This window comes from Schistocerca serialis, chromosome 4 (assembly GCF_023864345.2).
Source record: "Schistocerca serialis cubense isolate TAMUIC-IGC-003099 chromosome 4, iqSchSeri2.2, whole genome shotgun sequence".
Lineage (NCBI taxonomy): Eukaryota > Metazoa > Arthropoda > Insecta > Orthoptera > Acrididae > Schistocerca > Schistocerca serialis.
The window spans coordinates 927,282,417-927,305,874 of record NC_064641.1 but is presented as its reverse complement, the minus strand read 5'-3'; positions in this window follow the sequence as shown (position 1 = coordinate 927,305,874).

Sequence of the window (23,458 nt, the reverse complement as noted above, 5' to 3'; positions counted from 1 at the left end):
CAAAAGGCACAATGCTGACTTAAGTACAATAGGACTGACACTCTAACTTACTATGATTTGAACCTCTCCTGTGAGTCCACTTTTAGATTTCGATGCTTCACTTCCGGTTAACTGTATCCCTTGCACCTTCTTATTGACGATGAAACACTGAATTTGCACCCGGATTTAATACAAAAGGCATAATGCCAACTTAAGTACAAGAGGAATGACACTCAAAGTTTCTGTGATTTGAACCTCTCCTGTGAGTCCAGTTTTAGATTCCGATGCTTCACTGCAGGTTTACTGTATCCCTTGGATCATCTTATTGACGATGAAGCACAGAAATTGCATCCGGATTTAATACAAAAGGCACAATGCCGACTTCAGTACAAGAGGATTGACACTCTAACTTTCTATGATTTGAACCTCTCCTGTGAGTCCTGTTTTATATTCCGATGCTTCACTTCAGGTTTACTGTATCCCTTTGACCCCCTTATTGACTTTGAAACACGGAAATTGCATCCGAATTTAATACAAAAGGCACAATGCCGACTTAAGTACAAGAGGATTGACACCCTAACTTTCTATGATGTGAACCTCTCCTGTGAGTCCAGTTTTAGATTCCGATGCTTCACATCAGGTTTACTTTATCCTTGGATCCTCTTATTGACGATGTAACACGGAAATTGAATCCGAATTTAATACAAAAGGCACAATGCCGACTTAAGTACAAGAGGACTGACACTCCTACTTTCTATGATTTGAGATTCTCCTGTGAGTCCAGTTTTAGATTCCGATGCTTCACTGCAGGTTTACTGTATCCCTTGGATCATCTTATTGACGATGAAACACAGAAATTGCATCCGAATTTAATACAAAAGGCACAATGCCGTCATAAATACAAGAGGAATGACACTCTAGTTTTCTATGATCTGAACCTCTCCTGTGTGTACAGTTTTAGATTCCGATGCTTCACTTCAGGTTTACTGTACCTCTTGGACCTTCTTATTGACGATGAAGCACAGAATATGCATCCGAATTTAATACTAAGGGCACATTACCGACTTAAGTACAAGAGGACTGACACTCTAACTTTCTATGATTTGATCCTCTCCTGTGAGTCCAGTTTTCGATTCCGATGCATCACTTCAGGTTAACTGTATCCCTTGCACCTTCTTATTGACGATGAAACACAGAATTTGCATCCGAATTTAATACAAAAGGCACAATGCCAACTTAAGTACAAGAGGACTGACTCTCTAAGTTTCTATGATTTCAACCTCTCCTGTGATTCCAGTTTTAGATTCCGATGTTTCACTTCAGGTTTACTGTATACCTTGGACCTTCTTATTGACGATGAAACACAGAAATTGCATCCGAAATTAATACAAAAGCCACAATGCTGACTTAAGTAAAAGAGGACTGACAATCAAACTTTCTATGATTTGAACCTCTCTTGTGAGTCCAGATGTAGATTCTGATGCTTCACTTCAGGTTTACTGTATCCCTTGGACCTTCTTATTGACGATGAAACACAGATATTGCATCCGAATTTAATACAAAAGGCACAATGGCGACTAATGTACAAGAGGATTGACACTCTAACTTTCTATGATTTGAACCTCCCCTGTGAGTCCAGTTTTAGATTCCGTATCTTCACTTCAGGTCTACTGTATACCTTGGACCTTCTTATTGACGATGAAACACAGAAATTGCATCCGCATTTAATACAAAAGGCACAATGCCGACATAAATACAAGAGGAATGACACTCTAGCTTTCTATGATCTGAACCTCTCCTGTGAGTACAGTTTTAGGTTCCGATGCTTCACTTCAGGTTTACTGTATACCTTGGACCTTCTTATTGACGATGAAGCACAGAATTTGCATCCGAATTTAATACTAAGGGCACTATACCGACTTAAGTACAAGAGGACTGACACTCTAACTTTCTATGATTTGAACCTCTCCTGTGAGTCCAGTTTTCGATTCCGATGCTTCACTTCAGGTTAACTGTATCCCTTGCACCTTCTTATTGACGATTAAACACAGAATTTGCATCCGAATTTAATACAAAAGGCACAATGCCAACTTAAGTACAAGAGGACTGACACTCTAAGTTTCTATGATTTCAACCTCGCCTGTGAGTCCAGTTTTAGATTCCGATGTTTCACTTCAGGTTTACTGTATACCTTGGACCTTCTTATTGACGATGAAACACAGAAATTGCATCCGAATTTAATACAAAAGGCTCAATGCCGACTTAAGTACAAGAGGACTGACACTCCTACATTCTATGATTTGAACCTCTCCTGTGAGTCCAGTCTTAGATTCCGATGCTTCACTTCAGGTTTATGCATCCCTTGGACCTTCTTTATGACGATGAAACACAGTAATTGAATCTGAATTTAATACAAAAGGCACAATGCCGACTTAAGTACAAGAGGACTGAAACTCTATTTTTCTATGATTGGAACCTCTCCTGTGAGTCCAGTTTTAAATTCCGATGCTTCACTTCAGGTTCACTGTATCCCTTGGCCCTTCTTATTGACGATGAAACACAGAAATAGCATCCGAATTTAATACAAAAGGCACAATGCTGACTTAAGTACAAGAGGACTGACACTCTAACTTTCTGTGCTTTGAACCTCTCCTGTGAGTCCACTTTTAGATTCCGATGCTTCACTTCCGGTTAACTGTGTCCCTTGCACCTTCTTATTGACGATGAAACACGCAAATTGCCTCCGAATTTAATACAAAAGGCACAATACCGACTTAAGTACAAGAATACTGACACTCTAACTTTCTATGATTTGAACCTCTCCTGTGAGTCCAGTTTCAGATTCCGATGCTTCATTTCAGGTTTACTGTATCCCTTGGACCTACATTTTGACGATGAAACACAGAAATTGCATCTGAATTTAATACAAAAGGCACAATGCCGACTTAAGTACAAGAGTACTGACACTCTAACTTTCTACGATTTGAACCTCACCGGTGAGTCCAGTTTTAGATTCCGATGCTTCACTTCAGGATTACTGTATCCCCTGGACCTTCTTATTGACGATGAAACACAGATATTGCATCCGTATCTAATACAAAAGGCACAATGCCGACTTAAGTACAAGAGGATTGACACTCTAACTTTCTATGATTTGAACCTCTCCTGTGAGTCCTGTTTTATATTCCGATGCTTCACTTCAGGTTTACTGTATCCCTTGGACCCCCTTATTGACTTTGAAACACGGAAATTGCATCCGAATTTAATACAAAAGGCACTATGCCGACTTAAGTACAAGGGGATTGACACTCTAACTTTCTATGATGTGAACCTCTCCTGTGAGTCCAGTCTTAGATTCCGATGCTTCACTTCAGGTCTACTGTATACCTTGGACCATCTTATTGACGATGAAACACAGAAATTGCATCCGAATTTAATACAAAAGGCACAATGCCGACATAAATACAAGAGGAATGACACTATAGCTTTCTATGATCTGAACCTCTCCTGTGAGTACAGTTTTAGATTCCGATGCTTCACTTCAGGTTTACTGTATACCTTGGACCTTCTTATTGACGATGAAGCACAGAATTTGCATCCGAATTTAATACTAAAGGCACATTACCGGCTTAAGTACATTCGGACTGACACTCTAACTTTCTATGATTTGAACCTCTCCTGTGAGTCCAGTTTTCGATTCCGATGCTACACTTCAGGTTAACTGTATCCCTTGGACCTTCTTATTGACGATGAAACACAGAATTTGCATCCGAATTTAATACAAAAGGCACAATGCCGACTTAAGTAAAAGAGGACTGACAATCAAACTTTCTATTATTTGAACCTCTCCTGTGAGTCCAGATTTAGATTCTGATGCTTCACTTCAGGTTTACTGTATCCCTTGGACCTTCTTATTGACGATGAAGCACAGAAATTGCATCCGAATTTAATAGAAAAGGCACAATGCCGACTTAAGTACAAGAGGAGTGACACTCTGACTTTCTATGATGTAACCTCTCCTGTGAGTCCAGTTTTAGATTCCGATGCTTCACTTCAGGTTTACTTTATCCTTGGACCCTCTTATTGACGATGAAACACGGAAATTTCATCCGAATTTAATACAAAAGGCACAATGCCGACTTAAGTACAAGAGGACTGACACTCCTACTTTCTATGATTTGAGCCTCTCCTGTGAGTCCAGTTTTAGATTCCGATGCTTCACTGCAAGTTTACTGTATCCCTTGGATCATCTTATTGACGATGAAACACAGAAATTGCATCCGAATTTAATACAAAAGGCACAATGCGACTTATTTACAAGAGGACTGACACTCTAACTTTCTATGATTTGATCTTCTCCTGTGAGTCCATTTTTAGTTTCCGATGCTTCACTACAGGTTTACTGTATCCCTTGGACCTTCTTATTGACGATGAAACACAGAAATTGCATCCGAATTTAATACAAAAGGCACAATGCCGACTTAAGTACAAGAGGACTGACACTCCTACATTCTATGATTTGAACCTCTCCTGTGAGTCCAGTTTTAGATTCCGACGCTTTACTTCAGGTTTACTGCATCCCTTGGACCTTCTTTTTGACGATGAAACACAGAATTTGCATCCGAATTTAATACAAAAGGCACAATGCCAACTGAAGTACAAGAGGACTGACACCCTAAGTTGCTATGATTTCAACCTCTCCTGTGAGTCCAGTTTTAGATTCCGACGCTTTACTTCAGGTTTACTGCATCCCTTGGACCTTCTTTTTGACGATGAAACACAGAATTTGCATCCGAATTTAATACAAAAGGCACAATGCCAACTGAAGTACAAGAGGACTGACACCCTAAGTTGCTATGATTTCAACCTCTCCTGTGAGTCCAGTTTTAGATTCCGATGCTTCACTTCAGGTTTACTGCATCCCTTGGACCTTCTTTTTGACGATGAAACACAGTAATTGCATCTGAATTTAATACAAAAGGCACAATGCCGACTTAAGTACAAGAGGACTGAAACTCTATCTTTCTATGATTGGAACCTCTCCTGTGAGTCCAGTTTTAAATTCCGATGCTTCACTTCAGGTTTACTGCATCCCTTGGACCTTCTTTTTGACGATGAAACACAGTAATTGCATCTGAATTTAATACAAAAGGCACAATGCCGACTTAAGTACAAGAGGACTGAAACTCTATCTTTCTATGATTGGAACCTCTCCTGTGAGTCCAGTTTTAAATTCCGATGCTTCACTTCAGGTTCACTGTATCCCTTGGCCCTTCTTATTGACGATGAAACACAGAAATTGCATCCTAATTTAATACAAAAGGCTCAATGCCGACTTAAGTACAAGACGACTGACACTCCTACATTCTATGATTTGAACCTCTCCTGTGAGTCCTGTTTTAGATTCCGATGCTTCACTTCAAGTTTACTGTATCCCTTGGACCTTCTTGTTGACGATGAAGCACAGATTTTGCACCGATTTTAATACAAAAAGCACAATGCCGACTTAAGTACAATAGGACTGACGCTCTAAGTTTCTATGTTTTGAACCTCTCCTGTGAGTCCACTTTTAGATTCCAATGCTTCACTTCCGGTTAACTGTGTCCCTTGCACCTTCTTATTGACGATGAAACACGCAAATTGCCTCCGAATTTAATACAAAAGGCACAATACCGACTTAAGTACAAGAATACTGACACTCTAACTTTCTATGATTTGAACCTCTCCTGTGAGTCCAGTTTCAGATTCCGATGCTTCATTTCAGGTTTACTGTATCCCTTGGACCTTCATTTGGACGATGAAACACAGAAATTGCATCTGAATTTAATACAAAAGGCACAATGCCGACTTAAGTACAAGAGTACTGACATTCTAACTTTCTATGATTTGAACCTCTCCAGTGAGTCCAGTTTTACATTCCGATGCTTCACTTCAGGTTTACTGATTCGCTTGGACCGTCTTATTGACGATGAAGCACAAAAATTGCATCCGGATTTAATGCAAAAGGAACAATACCGACTTAAGTACATGAGTATTGACACTCTAATTTTCTATCATTGGAACCTCTACTGTGAGTCCAGTTTTAGATTCCGATGCTTCACTTCAGGATTACTGTATCCCCTGGACCTTCTTATTGACGATGAAACACAGATATTGCATCCGTATTTAATACAAAAGGTACAATGCCGACTTAAGTACAAGAGGATTGACACTCTAACTTTCTATGATTTGAACCTCTCCTGTGAGTCCTGTTTTATATTCCAATGCTTAACTTCAGGTTTACTGTATCCCTTGGACCCCCTTATTGACTTTGAAACACGGAAATTGCATCCGAATGTAATACAAAAGGCACAATGCCGACTTAAGTACAAGAGGATTGACACTCTAACTTTCTATGATGTGAACCTCTCCTGTGAGTCCACTTTTAGATTCCGATGCTTCACATCAGGTTTACTTTATCCTTGGATCCTCTTATTGACGATGTAACACGGAAATTGCATCCGAATTTAATACAAAAGGCACAATGCCGACTTAAGTACAAGAGGACTGACACTCCTACTTTCTATGATTTGAGATTCTCCTGTGAGTCCAGTTTTAGATTCCGATCCTTCACTGCAGGTTTACTGTATCCCTTGGATCATCTTATTGACGATGAAACACAGAAATTGCAACCGAATTTAATAAAAAGGCACAATGCCGACTTAAGTACAAGAGGACTGAAACTCTAACTTTCTATGATTTGATCTTCTCCTGTGAGTCCAGTTTTAGTTTCCGATGCTTCACATCAGGTTTACTGTATCCCTTGGACCTTCTTATTGACGATGAAACACAGATATTGCATCCGAATTTAATACAAAAGGCACAATGCCGACTTAAGTACAAGAGGATTGACACTCTAGCTTTCTATGATTTGAACCTCTCCTGTGAGTCCTGTTTCATATTCCGATGCTTCACTTCAGGTTTACTGTTTCCCTTGGACCCCCTTATTGACTTTGAAACACGGAAATTGCATCCGAATGTAATACAAAAGGCACAATGCCGACTTAAGTACAAGAGGATTGACACTCTAACTTTCTATGATTTGAACCTCTCATGTGAGACCAGTTTTAGATTCCGATGCTTCACTTCAGGTTTACTGTATACCTTGGACGTTTTTATTGACGATGAAACACAGAAATTGCATCCGAAATTAATACAAAACGCACAATGCCAACTTAAGTAAAAGAGGACTGACAATCAAACTTTCTATTATTTGAACCTCTCCTGTGAGTCCAGATTTAGATTCTGATGCTTCACTTCAGGTTTACTGTATCCCTTGGACCTTCTTATTGACGATGAAACACAGATATTGCATCCGAATTTAATACAAAAGGCACAATGCTGACTTATGTACAAGAGGATTGACACTTTAACTTTCTATGATCTGAACCTCCCCTGTGAGTCCAGTCTTAGATTCCGATGCTTCACTTCAGGTCTACTGTATACCTTGGACCTTCTTATTGACGATGAAACACAGAAATTGCATCGGAATTTAATACAAAAGGCACAATGCCGACATAAATACAAGAGGAATGACACTATAGCTTTCTATGATCTGAACCTCTCCTGTGAGTACAGTTTTAGATTCCGATGCTTCACTTCAGGTTTACTGTATACCTTGGACCTTCTTATTGACGATGAAGCACAGAATTTGCATCCGAATTTAATACTAAAGGCACATTACCGGCTTAAGTACATGCGGACTGACACTCTAACTTTCTATGATTTGAACCTCTCCTGTGAGTCCAGTTTTCGATTCCGATGCTTCACTTCAGGTTAACTGTATCCCTTGGACCTTCTTATTGACGATGAAACACAGAATTTGCATCCGAATTTAATACAAAAGGCACAATGCCGACTTAAGTAAAAGAGGACTGACAATCAAACTTTCTATTATTTGAACCTCTCCTGTGAGTCCAGATTTAGATTCTGATGCTTCACTTCAGGTTTACTGTATCCCTTGGACCGTCTTATTGACGATGAAGCACAGAAATTGCATCCGAATTTAATAGAAAAGGCACAATGCCGACTTAAGTACAAGAGGAGTGACACTCTGACTTTCTATGATGTAACCTCTCCTGTGAGTCCAGTTTTAGATTCCGATGCTTCACTTCAGGTTTACTTTATCCTTGGACCCTCTTATTGACGATGAAACACGGAAATTGCATCCGAATTTAATACAAAAGGCACAATGCCGACTTAAGTACAAGAGGACTGACACTCCTCCTTTCAATGATTTGAGCGTCTCCTGTGAGTCCAATTTTAGATTCCGATGCTTCACTGCAAGTTTACTGTATCCCTTGGATCATCTTATTGACGATGAAACACAGAAATTGCATCCGAATTTAATACAAAAGGCACAATGCGACTTATTTAGAAGAGGACTGACACTCTAACTTTCTATGATTTGATCTTCTCCTGTGAGTCCATTTTTAGTTTCAGATGCTTCACTACAGGTTTACTGTATCCCTTGGACCTTCTTATTGACGATGAAACACAGAAATTGCATCCGAATTTAATACAAAAGGCACAATGCCGACTTAAGTACAAGAGGACTGACACTCCTACATTCTATGATTTGAACCTCTCCTGTGAGTCCAGTTTTAGATTTGTACGCTTCACTTCAGGTTTACTGCATCCCTTGGACCTTCTTTTTGACGATGAAACACAGTAATTGCATCTGAATTTAATACAAAAGGCACAATGCCGACTTAAGTACAAGAGGACTGAAACTCTAACTTTCTATGATTAGAACCTCTCCTGTGAGTCCAGTTTTAAATTCCGATGCCTCACTTCAGGTTCACTGTATCCCTTGGCCCTTCTTATTGACGATGAAACGCAGGAATTGCATCCGAATTTAATACAAAAGGCACAATGCCGACTTAAGTACAAGAGGACTGACACTCTAACTTTCTATGATTTGAAACTCTCCTGTGAGTCCAGTTTTAGATTCCGATGCTTCACATCAGGTTTACTGATTCCCTTGGACCCTCTTATTGACGATGAAGCACAGAAATTGCATCCGGATTTAATACAAAAGGCACAATGCCGACTTAAGTACAAGAGGATTGACACTCTAACTTTCTATGATTTGAACCTCTCCTGTGAGTCCTGTTTTAGATTCCGATGCTTCACTTCAGGTTTACTGTATTACTTGGACCCCCTTATTGACTTTGAAACACGGAAATTGCATCCGAATTTAATACAAAAGGCACAATGCCGACTTAAGTACGTGAGGATTGACACTCTAACTTTCTATGACGTGAACCTCTCCTGTGAGTCCAGTTTTAGATTCCGATGCTTCACAGCAGGTTTACTTTATCTTTGGATCCTCTAATTGACGATGGAAAACGGAAATTGCATCCGAATTTAATACAAAAGCACAATGCCGACTTAAGTACAAGAGTACTGACACTCATACTTTCTATGACTTGAGATTCTCCAGTGAGTCCAGTTTTAGATTCCGATGCTTCACTGCAGGTTTACTGTATCCCTTGGATCATCTTATTGACGATGAAACACAGAAATTGCATCCGAATTTAATACAAAAGGCACAATGCCGACTTAAGTACAAGAGGACTGACACTCTAACTTTCTATGATTTGATCTTCTCCTGTGAGTCCAGTTTTAGTTTCCGATGCTTCACTTTAGGTTTACTGTATCCCTTGGACCCTCTTATTGACGATGAAACACAGAAATTGCATCCGAATTTACTACAAAAGGCACAATAACGACTTAAGTACAAGAGGACTGACACTCTAACTTTCTATGATTTGAACCTCTCCTGTGAGCCCAGTTTTAGACTCCGATGCTTCACTTCAGGTTTACTGTATACCTTGGACCTTCTTATTGACGATGAAACATAGAAATTGCATGCGAATTTAATACAAAAGGCACAATGCCGACTTAAGTACAACAGGACTGACACTCTAAATTTCTATGTTTTGAACCTATCCTGTGAGTCCAGTTTTAGATTCCGATGCTTCGCTTCAGGTTTACTGTATACCTTGGACCTTTTTATTGACGATGAAGCACAGAAATTGCATCTGAATTTAATAGAAAAGGCACAATGCCGACTTAGGTACAAGAGGACTGACACTCTGACTTTCTATGATGTGAAAATCTCCTGTGAGTCCAGTTTTAGATTCCGATGCTTCACTGCAGGTTTACTGTATCCCTTGGATCATCTTATTGACGATGAAACACAGAAATTGCATCCGAATTTAATAGAAAAGGCACAATGCCGACTTAAGTACAACAGGGTTGACACTCTAAATTTCAATGTCTTGACCTATCCTGTGAGTCCAGTTTTAGATTCCGATGCTTCACTTCAGGTTAACTGTATACCTTACAACATCTTATTGCCGATGAAACACAGAAATTGCATCCGTATTTAATAGAAAAGGCACAATGCCGACATAAGTACAAGAGGAATGACACCCTAGCTTTCTATGATTTGAACCTCTCCTGTGAGTCCAGTTTTCGATTCCGATGCTTCACTTCAGGTTAACTGTATCCCTTGCACCTTCTTATTGACGATGAAACACAGAATTTGCATCCGAATTTAATACAAAAGGCACAATGCCAACTTAAGTACAAGAGGACTGACAATCTAAGTTTCTATGATTTCAACCTCTCCTGTGAGTCCAGTTTTAGATTCCGATGTTTCACTTCAGGTTTACTCTATACCTTGGACCTTCTTATTGACGATGAAACACAGAAATTGCATCCGAATTTAATACAAAAGGCTCAATGCCGACTTAAGTACAAGAGGACTGACACTCCTACATTCTATGATTTGAACCTCTCCTGTGAGTCCAGTTTTAGATTCCGATGCTTCACCTAGGTTTACTGCATCCCTTGGACCTTCTTTTTGACGGTGAAACACAGTAATTGCATCTGAATTTAATACAAAAGGCACAATGCCGACTTAAGTACAACAGGACTGAAACTCTATCTTTCTATGATTAGAACCTCTCCTGTGAGTCCACTTTTAAATTCCGATGCTTCACTTCAGGTTCACTGTATCCCTTGGCCCTTCTTATTGACGATGAAACACAGAAATTGCATCCGAATTTAATACAAAGGGCACAATGCCGACTTAAGTACAAGAGGACTGACACTCTAACTTTCTTTGATTTGAACCTCTCCTGTGAGTCCAGTTTTAGATTCCGATGCTTCACTTCAAGTTTACTGTATCCCTTGGACCATCTTGTTGACGATGAAGCACGGATTTTGCACCGATTTTAATACAAAAAGCACAATGCCGACTTAAGTACAATAGGACTGACGCTCTAAGTTTCTATGTTTTGAACCTCTCCTGTGAGTCCACTTTTAGATTCCGATGCTTCACTTCCGGTTAACTGTATCCCTTGCACCTTCTTATTGACGATGAAACACGCAAATTGCATCCGAATTTAATACAAAATTCACAATACCGACTTAAGTACAAGAGGACTGACACTCTAACTTTCTATGATTTGAACCTCTCCTGTGAGTCCAGTTTCAGATTCCGATGCTTCATTACAGGTTTACTGTATCCCTTGGACCTTCTTTTTGACGATGAAACACAGAAATTGCATCTGAATTTAATACAAAAGGCACAATGCCGACTTAAGTACAAGAGTACTGACACTCTAATTTTCTATGTTTTGAACCTCTCCAGTGAGTCCAGATTTACATTCCGATGCTTCACTTCAGGTTTATTGATTCGCTTGGACAATCTTATTGACGATGAAGCACAGAAATTGCATCCGGATTTAATGCAAAAGGAACAATACCGACTTAAGTACATGAGTATTGACACTCTAATTTTCTATGATTGGAACCTCTCCTGTGAGTCCAGTTTTAAATTCCGATGCTTCACTTCAGGTTTACTGTATACCTTGGACCTTCTTATTGACGATGAAGCACAGAATTTGCATCCGAATTTAATACTAAGGGCACATTACCGACTTAAGTACAAGACTACTGACACTCTAACTTTCTATGATTTGATCCTCTCCTGTGAGTCCAGTTTTCGATTCCGATGCCTTACTTCAGGTTAACTGTATCCCTTGCCCCTTCTTATTGACGATGAAACACAGAATTTGCATCCGAATTTAATACAAAAGGCACAATGCCAACTTAAGTACAAGAGGACTGACACTCTAAGTTTCTATGATTTCAACCTCTCCTGTGATTCCAGTTTTAGATTCCGATGTTTCACTTCAGGTTTACTGTATACCTTGGACCTTCTTATTGACGATGAAACACAGAAATTGCATCCGAAATTAATACAAAAGGCACAATGCCGACTTAAGTAAAAGAGGACTGACAATCAAACTTTCCATGATTTGAACCTCTCCTGTGAGTCCAGATTTAGATTCTGAAGCTTCACTTCAGGTTTACTGTATCCCTTGGACCTTCTTATTGACGATGAAACACAGATATTGCATCCGAATTTAATACAAAAGGCACAATGCCGACTTATGTACAAGAGGATTGACACTCTAACTTTCTATGATTTGAACCTCCCCTGTGAGTCCAGTTTTAGATTCCGATGCTTCACTTCAGGTCTACTGTATACCTTTGACCTTCTTATTGACGATGAAACACAGAAATTGCATCCGAATTTAATACAAAAGGCACAATGCCGACATAAATACAAGAGGAATGACACTCTAGCTTTCTATGATCTGAACCTCTCCTGTGAGTACAGTTTTAGATTCCGATGCTTCACTTCAGGTTTACTGTATACCTTGGACCTTCTTATTGACGATGAAGCACAGAATTTGCATCCGAATTTAATACTAAGGGCACATTACCGACTTAAGTACAAGAGGACTGACACTCTAACTTTCTATGATTTGAACCTCTCCTGTGAGTCCAGTTTTCGATTCCGATGCTTCACTTCAGGTTAACTGTATCCCTTGCACCTTCTTATTGACGATGAAACACAGAATTTACATCCGAATTTAATACAAAAGGCACAATGCCAACTTAAGTACAAGAGGACTGACACTCTAAGTTTCTATGATTTCAACCTCTCCTGTGTGTCCAGTTTTAGATTCCGATGTTTCACTTCAGGTTTACTGTATACCTTGGACCTTCTTATTGACGATGAAACACAGAAATTGCATCCGAATTTAATACAAAAGGCTCAATGCCGACTTAAGTACAAGAGGACTGACACTCCTACATTCTATGATTTGAACCTCTCCTGTGAGTCCAGTTTTAGATTTCGATGCTTCACTTCAGGTTTACTGCATCCCTTGGACATTCTTTTTGACGATTAAACACAGTAATTGCATCCGAATGTAATACAAAAGGCACAATGCCGACTTAAGAACAACAGGACTGAAACTCTATTTTTCTATGATTAGAACCTCTCCTGTGAGTCCACTTTTAAATTCCGATGCTTCACTTCAGGTTCACTGTATCCCTTGGCCCTTCTTATTGACGATGAAACACAGAAATTGCATCCGAATTCAATACAAAAGGCACGATGCCGACTTAAGTACAATAGGACTGACGCTCTAAGTTTCTATGTTTTGAACCTCTCCTGTGAGTCCACTTTTAGATTCCGATGCTTCACTTCCGGTTAACTGTATCCCTTGCACCTTCTTATTGACGATGAAACACGCAAATTGCATCCGAATTTAATACAAAAGGCACAATACCGACTTAAGTACAAGAGGACTGACACTCTAACTTTCTATGATTTGAACCTCTCCTGTGAGTCCAGTGTCAGATTCCGATGCTTCATTTCAGGTTTACTGTATTTCTCGGACCTTCTTTTTGACGATGAAACACAGAAATTGCATCTGAATTTAATACAAAAGGCACAATGCCGACTTAAGTACAAGAGTACTGACACTCTAATTTTCTATGATTTGAACCTCTCCAGTGAGTCCAGTTTTACATTCCGATGCTTCACTTCAGGTTTACTGATTCGCTTGGACAATCTTATTGACGATGAAGCACAGAAATTGCATCCGGATTTAATGCAAAAGGAACAATACCGACTTAAGTACATGAGTATTGACACTCTAATTTTCTATGATTGGAACCTCTACTGTGAGTCCAGTTTTAGATTCCGATGCTTCACTTTAGGTTTTCTGTATACCTTGGACCTTCTTACTGACACTGAAACACAGTAATTGCATCCGAATTTAATACAAATAGCACAATGCCGACTTAAGTACAAAAGGACTGTCAATCAAACTTTCTATGATTTGAACCTCACCTGTGAGTCCAGTTTTAGATTCCGATGCTTCACTTCAGGATTACTGTATCCCCTGGACCTTCTTATTGACGATGAAACACAGATATTGCATCCGTATTTAATACAAAAGGCACATTCCTCTTGTACATAAGTACAAGAGGAATGACACCCTAGCTTTCTATGATTTGAACCTCTCCTGTGGGTCCAGTTTTAGATTCCGATGCATCACTTCAAGTTTACTGTATCCCTTGGACCTTCTTGTTGACGATGAAGCACAGATTTTGCACCAAATTTAATACAAAAGGCACAATGCTGACTTAAGTACAATAGGACTGACACTCTAACTCTCTATGTTTTGAACCTCCCCTTGTAGTCCACTTTTAGATTCCGATGCTTCACTTCCGGTTAACTGTATCCCTTGCACCTTCTTATTGACGATGAAACACAGAATTTGCATCCGGATTTAATACAAAAGGCATAATGCCAACTTAAGTACAAGAGGAATGACACTCAAAGTTTCTGTGATTTGAACCTCTCCTGTGAGTCCAGTTTTAGATTCCGATGCTTCACTGCAGGTTTACTGTATCCCTTGGATCATCTTATTGACGATGAAGCACAGAAATTGCATCCGGATTTAATACAAAAGGCACAATGCCGACTTCAGTACAAGAGGATTGACACTCTAACTTTCTATGATTTGAACCTCTCCTGTGAGTCCTGTTTTATATTCCGATGCTTCACTTCAGGTGTACTGTATCCCTTGGACCCCCTTATTGACTTTGAAACACGGAAATTGCATCCGAATTTAATACAAAAGGCACAATGCCGACTTAAGTACAAGAGGATTGACACCCTAACTTTCTATGATGTGAACCTCTCCTGTGAGTCCAGTTTTAGATTCCGATGCTTCACATCAGGTTTACTTTATCCTTGGATCCTCTTATTGACGATGTAACACGGAAATTGCATCCGAATTTAATACAAAAGGCACAATGCCCACTTAAGTACAAGAGGACTGACACTCTAACTTTCTATGATTTGAGATTCTCCTGTGAGTCCAGTTTTAGATTCCGATGCTTCACTGCAGGTTTACTGTATCCCTTGGACCTTCTTATTGACGATGAAGCACAGAATATGCATCCGAATTTAATACTAAGGGCACATTACCGACTTAAGTACAAGAGGACTGACACTCTAACTTTCTATGATTTGATCCTCTCCTGTGAGTCCAGTTTTCGATTCCGATGCTTCACTTCAGGTTAACTCTATCCCTTGCACCTTCTTATTGACGATGAAACACATAATTTGCATCCGAATTTAATACAAAAGGCACAATGCCAACTTAAGTACAAGAGGACTGACTCTCTAAGTTTTCTATGATTTCAACCTCTCCTGTGATTCCAGTTTTAGATTCCGATGTTTCACTTCAGGTTTACTGTATACCTTGGACCTTCTTATTGACGATGAAACACAGAAATTGCATCCGAAATTAATACAAAAGGCACAATGCCGACTTAAGTAAAAGAGGACTGACAATCAAACTTTCTATGATTTGAACCTCTCTTGTGAGTCCAGATTTAGATTCTGATGCTTCACTTCAGGTTTACTGTATCCCTTGGACCTTCTTATTGACGATGAAACACAGATATTGCATCCGAATTTAATACAAAAGGCACAATGCCGACTAATGTACAAGAGGATTGACACTCTAACTTTCTATGATTTGAACCTCCCCTGTGAGACCAGTTTTAGATTCCGTTGCTTCACTTCAGGTCTACTGTATACCTTGGACCTTCTTATTGACGATGGAACACAGAAATTGCATCCGAATTTAATACAAAAGGCACAATGCCGACATAAATACAAGAGGAATGACACTCTAGCTTTCTATGATCTGAACCTCTCCTGTGAGTACAGTTTTAGATTCCGATGCTTCACTTCAGGTTTACTGTATACCTTGGACCTTCTTATTGACGATGAAACACAGAATTTGCATCCGAATTTAATACTAAGGGCACCATACCGTCTTAAGTACAAGAGGACTGACACTCTAACTTTCTATGATTTGAACCTCTCCTGTGAGTCCAGTTTTCGATTCCGATGCTTCACTTCAGGTTAACTGTATCCCTTGCACCTTCTTATTGACGATGAAACACAGAATTTGCATCCGAATTTAATACAAAAGGCACAATGCCAACTTAAGTACAAGAGGACTGACACTCTAAGTTTCTATGATTTCAACCGCTCCTGTGAGTCCAGTCTTCGATTCCGATGATTCACTTCAGGTTTACTGCATCCCTTGGACCTTCTTTATGACGATGAAACACAGTAATTGCATCTGAATTTAATACAAAAGGCACAATGCCGACTTAAGTACAAGAGGACTGAAACTCTATCTTTCTATGTTTGGAACCTCTCCTGTGAGTCCTGTTTTATATTCCGATGCTTCACTGCAGGTTTACTGTATACCTTGGACGTTTTTATTGACGATGAAACACAGAAATTGCATCCGAAATTAATACAAAAGGCACAATGCCGACTTAAGTAAAAGAGGACTGACAATCAAACTTTCTGTTATTTGATCCTCTCCTGTGAGTCCAGATTTAGATTCTGATGCTTCACTTCAGGTTTACTGTATCCCTTGGACCTTCTTATTGACGATGAAACACAGATATTGCATCCGAATTTAATACAAAAGGCACAATGCCGACTTATGTACAAGAGGATTGATACTTTAACTTTCTATGATCTGAACCTCCCCTGTGAGTCCAGTCTTAGATTCCGATGCTTCACTTCAGGTCTACTGTATACCTTGGACCTTCTTATTGACGATGAAACACGGAAATTGCATCCGAATTTAATACAAAAGGCACAATGCCGACATAAATACAAGAGGAATGACACTATAGCTTTCTATGATCTGAACCACTCCTGTGAGTCCAGTTTTCGATTCCGATGCTTCACCTCAGGTTAACTGTATCCCTTGGACCTTCGTATTGACGATGAAACACAGAATTTGCATCCGAATTTAATACAAAAGGCACAATGCCGACTTAAGTAAAAGAGGACTGACAATCAAACTTTCTATTATTTGAACCTCTCCTGTGAGTCCAGTTTTAGATTCCGATGTTTCACTTCAGGTTTACTGTATACCTTGGACCTTCTTATTGACGATGAAACACAGAAATTGCATCCGAATTTAACACAAAAGGCTCAATGCCGACTTAAGTACAAGAGGACTGACACTCCTACATTCTATGATTTGAACCTCTCCTGTGAGTATAGTTTTAGATTCCGATGCTTCACTTCAGGTTTACTGCATCCCTTGGACCTTCTTTTTGACGATGAAACACAGTAATTGCATCTTAATTTAATACAAAAGGCACAATGCCGACTTCAGTACAAGAGGACTGAAACTCTATCTTTCTATGACTGGAACCTCTCCTGTGAGTCCTGTTTTAGATTCCGATGCTTCACTTCAAGTTTACTGTATCCCTTGGACCTTCTTGTTGAATATGAAGCACAGATTTTGCACCGATTTTAATATAAAAAGCACAATGCCGACTTAAGTACAACAGGACTGACGCTCTAAGTTTCTATGTTTTGAACCTCTCCTGTGAGTCCACTTTTAGATTCCGATGCTTCACTTCCGGTTAACTGTGTCCCTTGCACCTTCTTATTGACGATGAAACACGCAAATTGCCTCCGAATTTAATACAAAAGGCACAATACCGACTTAAGTACAAGAATACTGACACTCTAACTTTCTATGATTTGAACCTCTCCTGTGAGTCCAGTTTCAGATTCTGATGCTTCATTTCAGGCTTACTGTATCCCTTGGACCTTCATTTTGACGATGAAACACAGAAATTGCATCTGAATTTAATACAAAAGGCACAATGCCGACTTAAGTACAAGAGTACTGACACTCTAACTTTCTATGATTTGAACCTCTCCAGTGAGTCCAGTTTTACATTCCGATGCTTCACTTCAGGTTTACTGATTCGCTTGGACCGTCTTATTGACGATGAAGCACAAAAATTGCATCCGGATTTAATGCAAAAGGAACAATACCGACTTAAGTACATGAGTATTGACACTCTAATTTTCTATGATTGGAACCTCTACTGTGAGTCCAGTTTTAGATTCCGATGCTTCACTTTAGGTTTTCTGTATACCTTGGACCTTCTTACTGACACTGAAACACAGTAATTGCATCCGAATTTAATACAAATAGCACAATGCCGACTTAAGTACAAGAGGACTGACAATCAAACTTTCTATGATTTGAACCTCACCGGTGAGTCCAGTTTTAGATTCCGATGCTTCACTTCAGGATTACTGTATCCCCTGGACCTTCTTATTGACGATGAAACACAGATATTGCATCCGTATTTAATACAAAAGGCACAATGCCGACTTAAGTACAAGAGGATTGACACTCTAACTTTCTATGATTTGAACCTCTCCTGTGAGTCCTGTTTTATATTCCGATGCTTCACTTCAGGTTTACTGTATCCCTTGGACCCCCTTATTGACTTTGAAACACGGAAATTGCATCCGAATTTAATACAAAAGGCACAATGCAGACTTAAGTACAAGAGGATTGACACTCTAACTTTCTATGATGTGAACCTCTCCTGTGAGTCCAGTTTTAGATTCCGATGCCTCACATCAGGTTTACTTTATCCTTGGGTCCTCTTATTGACGATGTAACACGGAAATTGCATCCGAATTTAATACAAAAGGCACAATGCCGACTTAAGTACAAGAGGACTGACACTCCTACTTTCTATGATTTGAGATTCTCCTGTGAGTCCAGTTTTAGATTCCGATGCTTCACTTCAGGTTTACTGCATCCCTTGGACCTTCTTATTGACGATGGAACACAGATATTGCATCCGAATTGAATACAAAAGGCACAATGCCGACTTATGTACAAGAGGATTGACACTTTAACTTTCTATGATCTGAACCTCCCCTGTGAGTCCAGTCTTAGATTCCGATGCTTCACTTCAGGTCTACTGTATACCTTGGACCTTCTTATTGGCGATGAAACACAGAAATTGCATCGGAATTTAATACAAAAGGCACAATGCCGACATAAATACAAGAGGAATGACACTATAGCTTTCTATGATCTGAACCTCTCCTGTGAGTACAGTTTTAGATTCCGATGCTTCACTTCAGGTTTACTGTATACCTTGGACCTTCTTATTGACTATGAAGCACAGAATTTGCATCCGAATTTAATGCTAAAGGCACATTACCGGCTTAAGTACATGCGGACTGACACTCTAACTTTCTATGATTTGAACCTCTCCTGTGAGTCCAGTTTTCGATTCCGATGCTTCACTTCAGGTTAACTGTATCCCTTGGACCTTCTTATTGACGATGAAACACAGAATTTGCATCCGAATTTAACACAAAAGGCACAATGCCGACTTAAGTAAAAGAGGACTGACAATCAAACTTTCTATAATTTGAACCTCTCCTGTGAGTCCAGATTTAGATTCTGATGCTTCACTTCAGGCTTACTGTATCCCTTGGACCGTCTTATTGACGATGAAGCACAGAAATTGCATCCGAATTTAATAGAAAAGGCACAATGACGACTTAAGTACAAGAGGAGTGACACTCTGACTTTCTATGATATAACCTCTCCTGTGAGTCCAGTTTTAGATTCCGATGCTTCACTTCAGGTTTACTTTATCTTTGGACCCTCTTATTGACGGTGAAACACGGAAATTGCATCCGAATTTAATACAAAAGGCACAATGCCGACTTAAGTACAAGAATACTGACACTCTAACTTTCTATGATTTGAACCTCTCCAGTGAGTCCAGTTTTACATTCCGATGCTTCACTTCAGGTTTACTGATTCGCTTGGACCGTCTTATTGACGATGAAGCACAAAAATTGCATCCGGATTTAATGCAAAAGGAACAATACCGACTTAAGTACATGAGTATTGACACTCTAACTTTCTATGATGTGAATCTCTCCTGTGAGTCCAGTTTTAGATTCCGATGCCTCACATCAGGTTTACTTTATCCTTGGATCCTCTTATTGACGATGTAACACGGAAATTGCATCCGAATTTAATACAAAAGGCACAATGCCGACTTAAGTACAAGAGGATTGACACTCTAACTTTCTATGATTTGATCTTCTCCTGTGAGTCCAGTTTTAGTTTCCGATGCTTCACTTCAGGTTTACTGTATCCCTTGGACCTTCTTATTGACGATGAAACACAGATATTGCATCCGAATTTAATACAAAAGGCACAATGCCGACTTAAGTAAAAGAGGACTGACAATCAAACTTTCTATTATTTGAACCTCTCCTGTGAGTCCAGATTTAGATTCTGATGCTTCACTTCAGGTTTACTGTATCCCTTGGACCTTCTTATTGACGATGAAACACAGATATTGCATCCGAATTTAATACAAAAGGCACAATGCCGACATATGTACAAGAGGATTGACACTTTAACTTTCTATGAACTGAAGCTCCCCTGTGAGTCCAGTCTTAGATTCCGATGCTTCACTTCAGGTCTACTGTATACCTTGGACCTTCTTATTGACGATGAAACACAGAAATTGCATCGGAATTTAATACAAAAGGCACAATGCCGACTTAAGTACAAGAGGAGTGACACTCTGACTTTCTATGATGTAACCTCTCCTGTGAGTCCAGTTTTAGATTCCGATGCTTCACTTCAGGTTTACTGTATCCCTTGGATCATCTTATTGACGATGAAACACAGAAATTGCATCCGAATTTAATACAAAAGGCACAATGCCGACTTAAGTACAAGAGGACTGACACTCTAACTTTCTATGATTTGATCTTCTCCTGTGAGTCCAGTTTTAGTTTCCGATGCTTCACTTTAGGTTTACTGTATCCCTTGGACCCTCTTATTGACGATGAAACACAGAAATTGCATCCGAATTTACTACAAAAGGCACAATAACGACTTAAGTACAAGTGGACGGACACTCTAACTTTCTATGATTTGAACCTCTCCTGTGAGCCCAGTTTTAGACTCCGATGCTTCACTTCAGGTTTACTGTATACCTTGGACCTTCTTATTGACGATGAAACACAGAAATTGCACGCGAATTTAATACAAAAGGCACAATGCCGACTTAAGTACAACAGGACTGACACTGTAAATTTCTATGTTTTGAACCTATCCTGTGAGTCCAGTTTTAGATTCCGATGCTTCGCTTCAGGTTTACTGTATACCTTGGACCTTTTTATTGACGATGAAGCACAGAAATTGCATCCGAATTTAATAGAAAAGGCACAATGCCGACTTAGGTACAAGAGGACTAAAACTCTGACTTTCTATGATGTGAACCTCTCCTGTGAGTCCAGTTTTAGATTCCGATGCTTCACTGCAGGTTTACTGTATCCCTTGGATCATCTTATTGACGATGAAACACAGAAATTGCATCCGAATTTAATACAAAAGGCACAATGCCGACTTAAGTACAACAGGGTTGACACTCTAAATTTCAATGTCTTGAACCTATCCTGTGAGTCCAGTTTTAGATTCCGATGCTTCACTTCAGGTTAACTGTATACCTTGCACCATCTTATTGACGATGAAACACAGAAATTGCATCCGAATTTAATACAAAAGGCACAATGCCGACATAAACACATGAGGAATGACACTATAGCTTTCTATGATCTGAACCTCTCCTGTGGGTACAGTTTTAGATTCCGGTGCTTCACTTCAGGTTTACTGTATACCTTGGACCTTCTTATTGACGATGAAGCACAGAATTTGCATCCGAATTTAATACTAAAGGCACATTACCGGCTTAAGTACATGCGGACTGACACTCTAACTTTCTATGATTTGAACCTCTCCTGTGAGTCCAGTTTTCGATTCCGATGCTTCACTTCAGGTTAACTGTATCCCTTGGACCTTCTTATTGACGATGAAACACAGAATTTGCATCCGAATTTAATACAAAAGGCACAATGCCGACTTAAGTAAAAGAGGACTGACAATCAAACTTTCTATTATTTGAACCTCTCCTGTGAGTCCAGATTTAGATTCTGATGCTTCACTTCAGGTTTACTGTATCCCTTGGACCGTCTTATTGACGATGAAGCACAGAAATTGCATCCGAATTTAATAGAAAAGGCACAATGCCGACTTAAGTACAAGAGGAGTGACACTCTGACTTTCTATGATGTAACCTCTCCTGTGAGTCCAGTTTTAGATTCCGATGCTTCACTTCAGGTTTACTTTATCCTTGGACCCTCTTATTGACGATGAAACACGGAAATTGCATCCGAATTTAATACAAAAGGCACAATGCCGACTTAAGTACAAGAGGACTGACACTCCTACTTTCAATGATTTGAGCGTCTCCTGTGAGTCCAGTCTTAGATTCCGATGCTTCACTGCATGTTTACTGTATCCCTTGGATCATCTTATTGACGATGAAACACAGAAATTGCATCCGAATTTAATACAAAAGGCACAATGCGACTTATTTACAAGAGGACTGACACTCTAACTTTCTATGATTTGATCTTCTCCTGTGAGTCCATTTTTAGTTTCCGATGCTTCACTACAGGTTTACTGTATCCCTTGGACCTTCTTATTGACGATGAAACACAGAAATTGCATCCGAATTTAATACAAAAGGCACAATGCCGACTTAAGTACAAGAGGACTGACACTCCTACATTCTATGATTTGAACCTCTCCTGTGGGTCCAGTTTTAGATTCGTACGCTTCACTTCAGGTTTACTGCATCCCTTGGACCTTCTTTTTGACGATGAAACACAGTAATTGCATCTGAATTTAATACAAAAGGCAAAATGCCGACTTAAGTACAAGAGGACTGAAACTCTAACTTTCTATGATTAGAACCTCTCCTGTGAGTCCAGTTTTAAATTCCGATGCCTCACTTCAGGTTCACTGTATCCCTTGGCCCTTCTTATTGACGATGAAACGCAGGAATTGCATCCGAATTTAATACAAAAGGCACAATGCCGACTTAAGTACAAGAGGACTGACACTCTAACTTTCTATGATTTGAACCTCTCCTGTGAGTCCAGTTTTAGATTCCGATGCTTCACATCAGGTTTACTGATTCCCTTGGACCCTCTTATTGACGATGAAGCACAGAAATTGCATCCGGATTTAATACAAAAGGCACAATGCCGACATAAGTACAAGAGGATTGACACTCTAACTTTCTA